This window comes from Sardina pilchardus, chromosome 4 (assembly GCF_963854185.1).
Source record: "Sardina pilchardus chromosome 4, fSarPil1.1, whole genome shotgun sequence".
NCBI lineage: Eukaryota > Metazoa > Chordata > Actinopteri > Clupeiformes > Clupeidae > Sardina > Sardina pilchardus.
In genome coordinates this window covers 16,095,484-16,106,299 of record NC_084997.1, presented here as the reverse complement: position 1 = coordinate 16,106,299, position 10,816 = coordinate 16,095,484, and the positions used below count along the sequence as shown (strand labels likewise).

The 10,816-nt window shown below is 41.6% G+C and overlaps 1 protein-coding gene across 1 annotated transcript in view; it reads right to left on the bottom strand.

The window, feature by feature from the left end:
• LOC134078416 (diacylglycerol kinase beta) overlaps positions 1–7,974 on the bottom strand; it is a gene marked incomplete in the record, with an annotated part of 92,319 nt that extends 84,345 nt beyond the window's left edge. Inside the window, 1 exon segment of the mRNA XM_062534353.1 lies at positions 7,697–7,974.
• Positions 7,975–10,816: the final 2,842 nt, after the last annotated feature.

Here is a 10,816-nt window from a genome sequence, read left to right as displayed (position 1 = left end):
AGCAGACGTGGAGACGGAGCTGGTGCTGCTGCTGCTTAAAAAAAGAGAAGGTCCCTGAGCGGGGAAGTAGTGTGTGTGTGTGTTCGTGCAGAAGTGTGTGTGTGTGCGTACAAGTGTGTGTGTGTGTGTGTGTGTGTGTGTCTGTGTGTGTCTGTATGCGTGCCGTGAAGACCACAGTTGAGACTGGCAATTGCCTGTCCTCTCTGTAACAAATACACAGCATTTGTTCATACACAGTGAATATCTGCTGTACAGAAATCACACGGAACAGTGTATGGGTTTTGTGCCGTTGTTTGTGCCGTTTGCTTGTAGTTTATATAGCCTTGTTTTCAATACACTCTTTCTGTATCTGGGAATGCTTCCTACAGCGTGTCACAGATGCCTCCACAACATCAGCGACACTGACTCTCTATTGTGGCAATTGTCCCATAATTGCGTGTGGAACCCAGGAAGAGACAGAGAAGAACTGATAAGGAATTACCACACATCAGAGAGGAAGTAGATGATCGTGAGAGAGCGGAAATCTGTTATAACAGACAAGCTCTCCTCATGGACATCAGTCATACCGAGTGTCTTTCCACTGTTGGTAAGGCCTCGTGTGGCTCGAAGTGTATGCCTTTTAGGGTATGGTGTGGAATATGTGTTGAAGATTCGAAGCAGCATCCTGAAGGTGTGGAGGCTCAACTGATTGATGTGTTTATTGATTATGTGCCAAGCACTGTACACACCACTGAAATAAGAAAGCATACACTCAGTAATGTGACTCACAAAGCTGTTTCTCTGCGTGATGTCAATGTGTTGGTTAGTCTAAATCACTCTGGCTTTATGAGTTCTCAGGAATCATTGGAAGGAAATTGCTAAATGCAGGGTCGCAAACAATCCACTCCTGGTTAAGCCCTATTTGGATATACTGTACTAAGGCTGTGTGAGAGCATTAGCAACACATTAACACAGCCTCAAATTAGAGTCCAAGGTGGTGTATGTTGTTGTGTCTGCACACTCCCTGAGAAGAGTCTTTATGTTCAAAGCAACAGACAGACCAATTAGCCAAGCACATTCTTTGTAATTCAAGGGAAAAAGATATAAATAAATAAAGATGATGCGGCTAGCACTTCAGAGCAATTGATTGTGGATTTGAGAAGAAAAGGAATGTGCGAAATTAGAGGTGTATATAATTGTTGCCAGGCATACTCTGTTAGACACTAGCCCAAAACTAGTCCAAATTAGCCAACAGCCTTTTTTTTTCGTCCTTGTATTGAACTTGAAAAAACCTCAGTGGAAATTATGTGAAATACCATCTTATGCAAGGTGTTTTGCCGTAATTAAGATCTGGTGTTACGTATCCTCAGGCTGCTTTTGACTGACGGCAATGCTATCATGAACACCGGAACCCAATCTATGACGGTGAAGACAAATAAACGGTTACGTCAAACAAAATGTGGAGACGTAAGGACAAATAAACGGTAACCACTATTTAAGGATCATGCCATATTCATGGCTGCACAGAGATAGATGTGTTATATTTGGAGATAAATAAGTCAAAAGTTAAAACATACAAAGGATACACTTACACACGTTTCATTAATCCCATTTTACAAACATAACTAGGCCTACACCACATATTCTTTCTTCGACTAGTCTCCTCTCTCATGGAGAGCGAGTCTATTAAGGCACAGTGGCATGGCTCGGCCAAGTACACAAACTACAGAATTTGAATTTGAATTTGATTAATTTGATAATGTAGCCAAATTAATTACAAAAAAAAAAGAAACTATTCTAGTGAGTGATTGACATCAGAGGCGTCCTCCGGGAAAGTCACCACATAATCTAATATGTGATGCTTGGCGAGGAGGAACTTTCTCACTGTAGAAGCACAATCAGTTTCAATCAGTTTTTATATGTTCACTAGGTAAACATTTTTAAAATCTCTTCAGGCCACTGTGTGAATGGACCTATCATAGGCATTCCATTTAGAATAACAGGAATAAAAAGAGGGATAGTTTCTGAAAATGGTGCAGCCTTTAGGCCCATTCACATGTGACATGAAAGCACTTTCTACAGCATGACAGATCCGTTTCCATCCAGGCAATGTGCCTGGATCCATCCACAGAGGCACAGACGGGCGAAGCACACCACAACACGACCACATAGCCTACAGAAACAGCTCCATTTCACAAGATACTACACACATATGCACCTCATGAACAGAAACAAAGCGTTACAGGAACTACAAAGCTACAAGAAAGGATTATTTAAACATGAAACTATAACCATACTGTCATCAAACCTCTCGAAAAATGTAAATGATTTTACCACAAGAAAAAGTGTATACTCGTTAAAGTAGTCATAAACGGTAGGTTTGCTATTGAACTTCAATTTTTGTGGAAGTTTTTGAAAAGCGCGCAGCCCCTCAATGACAAACAAACATGTCAGTGCAGAGGGAAAGAACCTATTTCTGGCAGCTATGACCTCACTAAATAATGAAATATTAGCTGTAATAACAAAACTCACGGGGACCGACGAGAGCTCAGACGAGCACGGAGCGGCATGAAATCAATTCCTCTGACACCTGCAGTGAATCCTATTCATTTGTTTGTCTGTGACGCCCGCTTTGAATAACTTTGCATTTCTCCTCCACTCTGAAGCACTCCATCTCTTTTGAAAAGCTTTAGGCCTACAAAGCTTTGCGACAGCTTGCGAGACTTGTGAGACAAGATCCGATCCAGAACATTTGAAAAATGCTTTCAACCCACCCCACCCCACCCCCCCCAAAACAAAAAAGTCTGACAAGAAATTACAAGCGGATGTGTAGAGTATCTACTGAAGTGTGATTCTCCACAAGCACAAAGACAAAGACCACAGCATGCAGATACTAATCTGTACTGCATAAAACAATGCACACTGCTTACCACATCTCATCAAAAACTGACGTAGAGCCGTCATCCAGCAGCAAGCGAAGGGCATACTGGGCATATGAGAGGCATGGTTACAGTAAGCAAACTCGTTCTGAATCATCTGAAAGTACAGCAAACATATACAACTGTCTGTGACTATTTATCCGTCTGTTTTACATTCCACCATATTGGCAACATGATATTCACAGCTCATTTCTAATTAGGCTTCCAAATAACAATACAGATGAAAGATATAAAGTATACATTTGATACTAACTGCTTGTATATTGAGTAAACAGAATATACTGTACTGTATGCCAGGGGCATTTTTCATGCCCAGTTTAAATACTATATATTTAAAAGCTACAATTGTGTTCACACTGTGTATATATTTAAAAGGTATAATTGTGCTCACACTGGTTCACATGAAAGTATTGGCAGAGTGTGATTGTTCTGCATTTACTTGAGTTCCACAGGGATGACGTATCAAACACTCGGTGTTTGCTCTGAATATAGAGAGGACATCCCCAAATAAATTTAGCCTTATCTTACAAGAGACTATTTGGTCATTCAACAACAACAACAACAACAAAAAAGCCTCCCATGGTGTTCAATGACAAATGTGCTGACATATCTAGAGAAAAGCCAAGAATATCTATAGTATGCTAGATGCATCCAAGTTACATACACATAGGAAGTAATGTTCACGGCTATTCTCTGGCACCTAACAGTGAGTCAGACAAGGCTAAGACTCGTTTCTATTTTTAGACTCACTATAAAGTGTACTACACCCTGCCATGTCTCCTTTCTGCACATAGAGAAAAACATGTTGGGGGGGAAGTGTGATGGCTCATGCTACGGTCTATTTATTGTGATTGGTGAAGTAGGAAAGAGAGCATGCTCCTTTCCATGGCATGATGGTTACGTTTGGGATGTTGTCTCAGGAGTCCACACTATGTTGTGAGTCATTACCGTGATTTCCCTACTATTAGCCGCGGCTTATATATTGATTTTGCTAAATTTATTCAGCTATGAGGCACTGCCCTGCGGCTAATGCACATGAAATTACTGTAAGTTGCCCTTTTCTGCCCTGCATGAACTCTTTACATGATGTGTACATTCATTTTTATAATCCTCAAAAATTGCCTACATTTTGAAAGGGACATATTTGTGTAAAACAAAAACCCTACATGATGTTCTGTAATAGGCAATTCCAACCATGTGTTTAAAAACTATAAATAAAGACACACTGCAGTTGTGTCATACATTTTCTGAAGAAAAAAACAACAGCATGCTGTTTTGGGTGCTGTTTCTCATTTTAGAAGCTTTGTCAAGTTACCACAAACACTACAATAATATCTGATTTGAATCTGTCCATGAGGTGAATGAGTCCATTGTGTGCGAGATGAGCTGAGTTTAGGGAAGCTCCGTCTCTGCCAAAAGAAGAGATCTCATCCGCATCAGCCAGCCAGATCCCCCTCACAGACACGGCGGGCATTGCACACAGCAGATTCTCGCCCAGACCAGCAATCAGCACTTTTTTTTTTTTTTTTTTTTTAATTTACTAGGCTGCTTACGTGTGACTTCAGTTAGCCCTAAACACTATTTTTTTGCCTGTTTTACTGGGTTAAACCATCCTTGCAATGCAAAGCACAACACACAAACTCAAGGGTATTTCTAACTCAATCTGTCCATCTCTCTCTCTCTCTCTCCCTCTGTATATATCTCCCTTTCCTTCTTTCTTTCCCCCTCCTTTCTCCAACATTTACCCAGCATGGAAAGATCAGGGATATTTACGTGTGTGTGTGTGTGTGTGTGTGTGTGTGTGTGTGGGGGGGGGGGGGGGGGGGGGGGGTTGCTGAGTGTCATGGCAACGGTAGAGTTTGATTTGAAATGGCAGTGAGATGATAAGACGCAGCCCAGTGAGACCGGCTCACCAGCCTCGCTCCGCTCCGCTCGGAGGAGAGGAACACCACAACAGGGTGTCTGGGGAACGGAATGGCCGTGGGCAGGGAAACCAGAGGCGATGGGGAGTCGTGGCTGGGTAGGCCAGTGCAGGCCAATTAAAATAATATTTATAGAGGTGGTATTAAACCTAAACCCACTGGATGGTCAATTCACAAATCATGTTCAGGGGGGGGAAGATATCTACTGTCGCATAGCACTACTCCAGATGATGAGATTGCGATGATGGATTTCACTGGTTAGTTGTCGCATTAGGGCCCCCGAGAGTTCTCTACCTTTGAATGTTAATTCAAAATCAGATATTAAATCATCATTTGAAAACAGACATTCTCAAATGTCAGTGTTTTCATTTTATGTCACTATTATTACAATATTAAAACTTTTTAACTACAGTATGACTTATTTTCCTTCTCAAACCCCATAACAATCTGGAAGGAGTAAGAAGTGGGATGCGCAATATGACACATTTCTTCCACCTCAGTCTTGATAAAACATTTTCTGGAGTTGTTGTGGGTTGCTAGACTGGAATAGACTTATGTCTGAATTAGCATCAGCAGAAAGAATAATACACTCTATAACAGTATGAAGGTTTGTTTATGTCTAAATAATATGAGAGATAAAGAGAGATAAATAAACATCTTAATAATTTTAATTAATCTTGGCAATGACAAAGGCAACAATACGTCTTTGTCTGGAGAATCCTTAGTACTGCATCATGAATACTGTGGGGCCGGCCAACCACATATTTGACCATTTTCCTGTTATCATTTTCCTTTCATGCTTAATTTCACATCCAATTCAAAGAAGAGGCCTGTTTTGAACAAAAGCAAAATATATAATTTCTATCTTCTGTCTTTATCAAGTTGCATTATTCCATTGAGAAAAACACAATATGCACTGCACTCTGTGGTTTACCCATATACAGTAGATGTGTTGTTAAATGACACATGTTTTATGATCCAAAATTTGTAGTATACCTACATATCTCATACACATAACTGCTCGTCTTTTACAAATGTTACAAATATGGACATAATATGTACAACAGTATTCTTTTGTACGTAGCAGCTACCTTGAAAACTGTGCATTCAACAGATGCACCCTTCAGGCTGCATTTTCCTGCTTGCTACTGTATGAGTGATCATCTAGGGGAGCAACACGACGGCCCATTTTCAGACGGAGGCCAGCTTATTCACGTATTGATCTCCATGTCAGACCAGGGCCGCTGAGGATGCTGGGGATGGTGGTGGGGGGGGGGGGGGGGGGGGGGTACAAGCCACAGAGGGGCAGGAGTGTATCGCCAGTGAACCATTTCCGACATTTCCATGAAACGCTGGCATCCACATTCCAGCTCCTATTTATCATGGACATACACATGCTGAGGGAAAACTACTCTACAGAGTGACTTCCTACACACACACACACACACACACACACACACACACACACACACACACCACATACATACACATACACACACACACACACACACAGACGCACAGACAGACACACACACACACACACACACACACACACACACACACACACACACACACACACACTCATACACACACACACACACACACACATCTTTCTCTCTCCATCCATTTCCCTCTCTCACTGTGTGTGTGTGTGTGTGTGTGTGTTCTAGGGAATGTGAGTTGCATCAATAAACGGCCATAAAAGAGAGCCATCAGACGGGTGGTCCAGTGGTGGCAGGAAAACGAGAGAGCGAGAAAGACAGACACAGGGAGAGAAAGAGAGAGAGAGAGAAAGACAGAGGACAGATAATGAAACAAAAACGAGAGTACGAAACAGACAGCTTCCTGTCCTCACGGTAATCATGTGCAGAGGCTAGAGAACCTTGGTTATCAAGGATTTCCGTCAGGGGACTGCGAAGAGATGGCACAGGAACCACCCCGGATGCTTGCGTGTCAGGGGTTAATTAAGTGAGGTAATTCCAGATCTGTCAAAGTCAGCTCTCCTGCTCGTCAGGCGGGAGGCAAGGGAATTAAGAGGAGATGGTAGCGATGCACCCAGAGCTCCAGCCCATTTGGCATCTGTCACTTGGCTGTATTGATCTATTTCCATTGAAAAGGAAGAAGCGAATGACTCATTTCAATCGACAGAGGTCCACATTACTCACACACACACACACACACACACAAGGGTGGAAAAGAAAGCATTCGGTGGCAACCTCTCGGACCAGCACCGGAGCATGCATAAATCCCCACTGTTTGTACTGTCACCGGCTGAAGCGTTTAATAAACAGACGTAAAATGCCAGCGTTGTTGCACTAAAAAAAAATGGAATGCCAACATTTCTGCAGTAAAGGTTGTTCCCTACTCTTTTCTTTCGGAAAAGCCGACGCATCAAGCCAATGCAACAGAGATGTAGTAAACAAGGCAGAAACTTGAAAGAGAGGATTGTTTTCAAAATGAAAAGCTTACTGCACGTTCAATGATAGAGACATGCAGACACGTCTTTCCAAGAGAGAGAGATGCAGACGTGTCTTTCCATGTGCCTATCGGGGGTACAAATAACAGCCAGCCGATGTGCAATTACAAACGCAGCTTGTGCTCAGCATCAAAATACAGATGGAACATGGAGCATGTGAAACATGATGTGAAGCATGATGCTTAACTGTCTATCAGTGAGGTGTTTATGGTGGACGCCAGGCGACAGATGTGGCATGGCAGAAAAAGAGAGAAAAACAGCTTGACACAAACAGAGGAGAGGAGAGTGAAAGAGAGAGAGTGAAAGAGAGAGAGAGAGAGAGAGGGGGGAATGTGTGTGAGCGAGAAAAATGTAAAAGGAACGTAAACACTCAAACCTACCTCAGTGATGGTGTCTGCTCCTCGTGTCGATGTGAGAGTACAGGCTTCCTCCAGGCAGGGCATGGGGAGAGAGAGTGTGCGTGTGTGTGTGTGTGTGCGCTTGTGTGTGTGTTGTGCGTCTCCGACTTGCAGTCTCCTACGAACAGGCTGGGTGCTAGAGACAGCCCAGCCGCGGTGGCAAAGCCCCTTCACTGAGCCGCCGTAACATCCCTCCCCTTCAGCATGAATTAATTAAGCCTTTTTTTTCCCTCTTGCTTCCCTCTCTCCCTCTCTCTGCCTCTGTGTCTCTCGCCTTCCTGCTTCTCCGTGATTGTTCTACCCAACAGTTAGCTTTGTGGCTGTAGTCAGGTTAAAATGTCCCTGCACTTTCTTTTCTGACACGCTGTTTACACCGCACCACTAGCTCTCTATTGCTCTCCCCGCTCTCTCTCTCTCTCTCTCGCTCTCTCGCTCACTCGGTCTCTCTCTCTCTGCCTCTCCCTCCCACTCACGCTCTCGCTGTCTCGCTCTCTCTCTTTCCCTTACACGCACGCGCTCTCTCTCTCTCTCTCTCTTCGACTGTGCAATGTCACAGTGCTTCAGAGAGCTGTCTCTCCCTCATAAAGCACCAGCACTCGTGTCTCTATGCATCCGTCTCTCTCGTGTAGCTTCATGCTCCGGTTCCTCACCCATTACTCTGTGTTTCTTCACCTCTCTGCATGGAGGCTCTTCAGCCATGCTTTTTCTTGCTTTTTCTTGTTTTCTTTGCCCTCCCCTCTCTACAAGGTCCAACTAAAAGAATGGAGAAAACACAAATCTTTAGTTTTCAAAGCGCATTCTAAATTCTCTTTGACAACCACTCCAAACTGAACCTTTACATATAATCCACAGCCCTATAAAACGGCAAGTATGACAGCCATAAAACATTGAGTGATTTTCAAACAGGCACATTGTGTTATTATATTGAAAAAGATATGGGTAGGTTCCCAATCAGGGTAAGCACACAACATTATTCACATGCATGTCTGTGCGTCTCAAAATATGTGATTATGTTAATTGTTTTAATAACAGCACTCAGTGAATTGAAAAAAGTGGAAATATACCATTTGTTGGCACAAACTTTTTTGCAGTAATTTTCATCCCCTTCATTTTTTAAACTACTACTACTGTACTTCAACACATCATATAACAACACTTTCCTGTGAGCAGAAAACTGGATCACACTAGGACCTTCTGTGATATGTTCTGATAAAATTCTGATGCTGAAAATAGGACAGAATAATCATAAATGTACCGTAATAGTGGGTATTTGAAATATATGCCAAATTTCCATCAAACATACCGAAATATTGCTGCAGCCAACAGCTAGAGCTGCCAGGGAGCTACAGTGCTACACTCTGGGGGCATGTTCACGAGCCCCATGTTCATGCCAATATCATGAACAGCACTGGGTGACCTGGAGAAACAGAGAGCTGCTTTAACTTGAAATCCTCCAGCCATGCATCAAGCTATTGCAACAATCTACCACTAACATTTCCAGATAGAAATCTAACATCATCATAACTGATACAGCTGTAAAACTTAACCTTAACTTTGAAGTTTGAAGCCACTGTGGAAAACTCCACCAAAGAATTTTTGTCCACTCAAACACATTCTGTACAGTAAATATGCTATAAACAGTCACAAATCACATACATATATGATGATACAACTTACTTAACCAATTTTACTGAAATTATGTTAATAAGGAACAATAATGAACACTAAGAATATACTTACTTATGGAGGAAAACTATATTTGTTTCAGATGTCCACTCCAATACACCTACAGTATGGCAGTGGAAGTATGCATATCTAAGACTTGTCAATGCACAATGGCCATGAAACATTCTTTTCTCCTTCAACAGATGTAGATGAAATAAAAAATGATTATTAATCAAAATATGATTATTGATATTTTAGTTTTAGCTTTTAGCCTTGTGAAACAAAGAGCTTACCCTGATTTCGAAACCTAAATACCTAAATAATAAATGCCTGAAGCCCTAAGTAAAAGAAGAGACAGAAATTAAAGAACATAAGAAAGAAAGAGTCTTCAGAGTGAAGCAATGTAAACTGCTGTGAAACACTATAGTCAAGTGACATTTAGAGTTGATATTCAGAGGTCTGAGCAAATAGCAGAATTGAATGAGAAGCTGTAGACTCACTGACCACACTTAGCGGAATATCATGACTCAAATGCTTCCAGTTAACAGTGATAAATCAGATCAGTCAATGTCTGCATAAAATGTTTCCATTGCTATCTAACATCTTGAAAGTCAATTAAATATTAAGTAGTAAGCACTTCATGAAAAATTACCAAAATAATTGTGTAAGTTCAGACTTATCTTGATAACTTAGATATTATAGGCTACCACAGAATAACATTGTACCAAATAGGAAAGATAGGCATATACTGTACATATGGAGAACTGGAGGATAGGCCCCATCCGATTGTATAGGACAAGATATGAGAATTGAATTTTGTGTCTAAAAGTAAAAAAGAAGAATGTGTGATGCTCAAATGACACTTTTCAAATGATTCCTCTCAGTAAATGTCATATGTAATGATGTAAGTCAAGCAAAGGTCAGCCTAACAAAGTGTCGGCTGAAAGGGGGAGGGAGGGCGGTGGGGCTTATCAAATAAATTTTAGCCAGCCATGATGCGAGTTAAGCTTTTGCAACTCTGTTGTTCCGTTGTTTAATTTGAGAAGAAGGCAAAAGGCCAAAAATAGCAAAAGTGGGCTCCACCCCTACAGCATGATCAAAAAGCACACGGTTCTTGTCTGACTAGACTTTTGATTTGAAGAGTCCCGTTTTCCACAAAGCATTGTTACAAATCTTTGCACAACCAATTTGCATAAGGATATTGACATCAAACCACTTAGAATATGTGAAAGCTTCCCAGTGGCAATGTCATCATACAAAAACGTACATAGTAAATGTTCATGATAAAAAAAAAAAAAAATCCAAACTAAAACAGAAGTAATGAATTACTGGACAAAGTCCAGGGAGCTTGTGATGTTTTACACTTTTAAAGTCAATAACAGCTGTGAAACATCAGGAGTATCACATGTAACTAGAAAGGTACTTCCACCAAGGCCA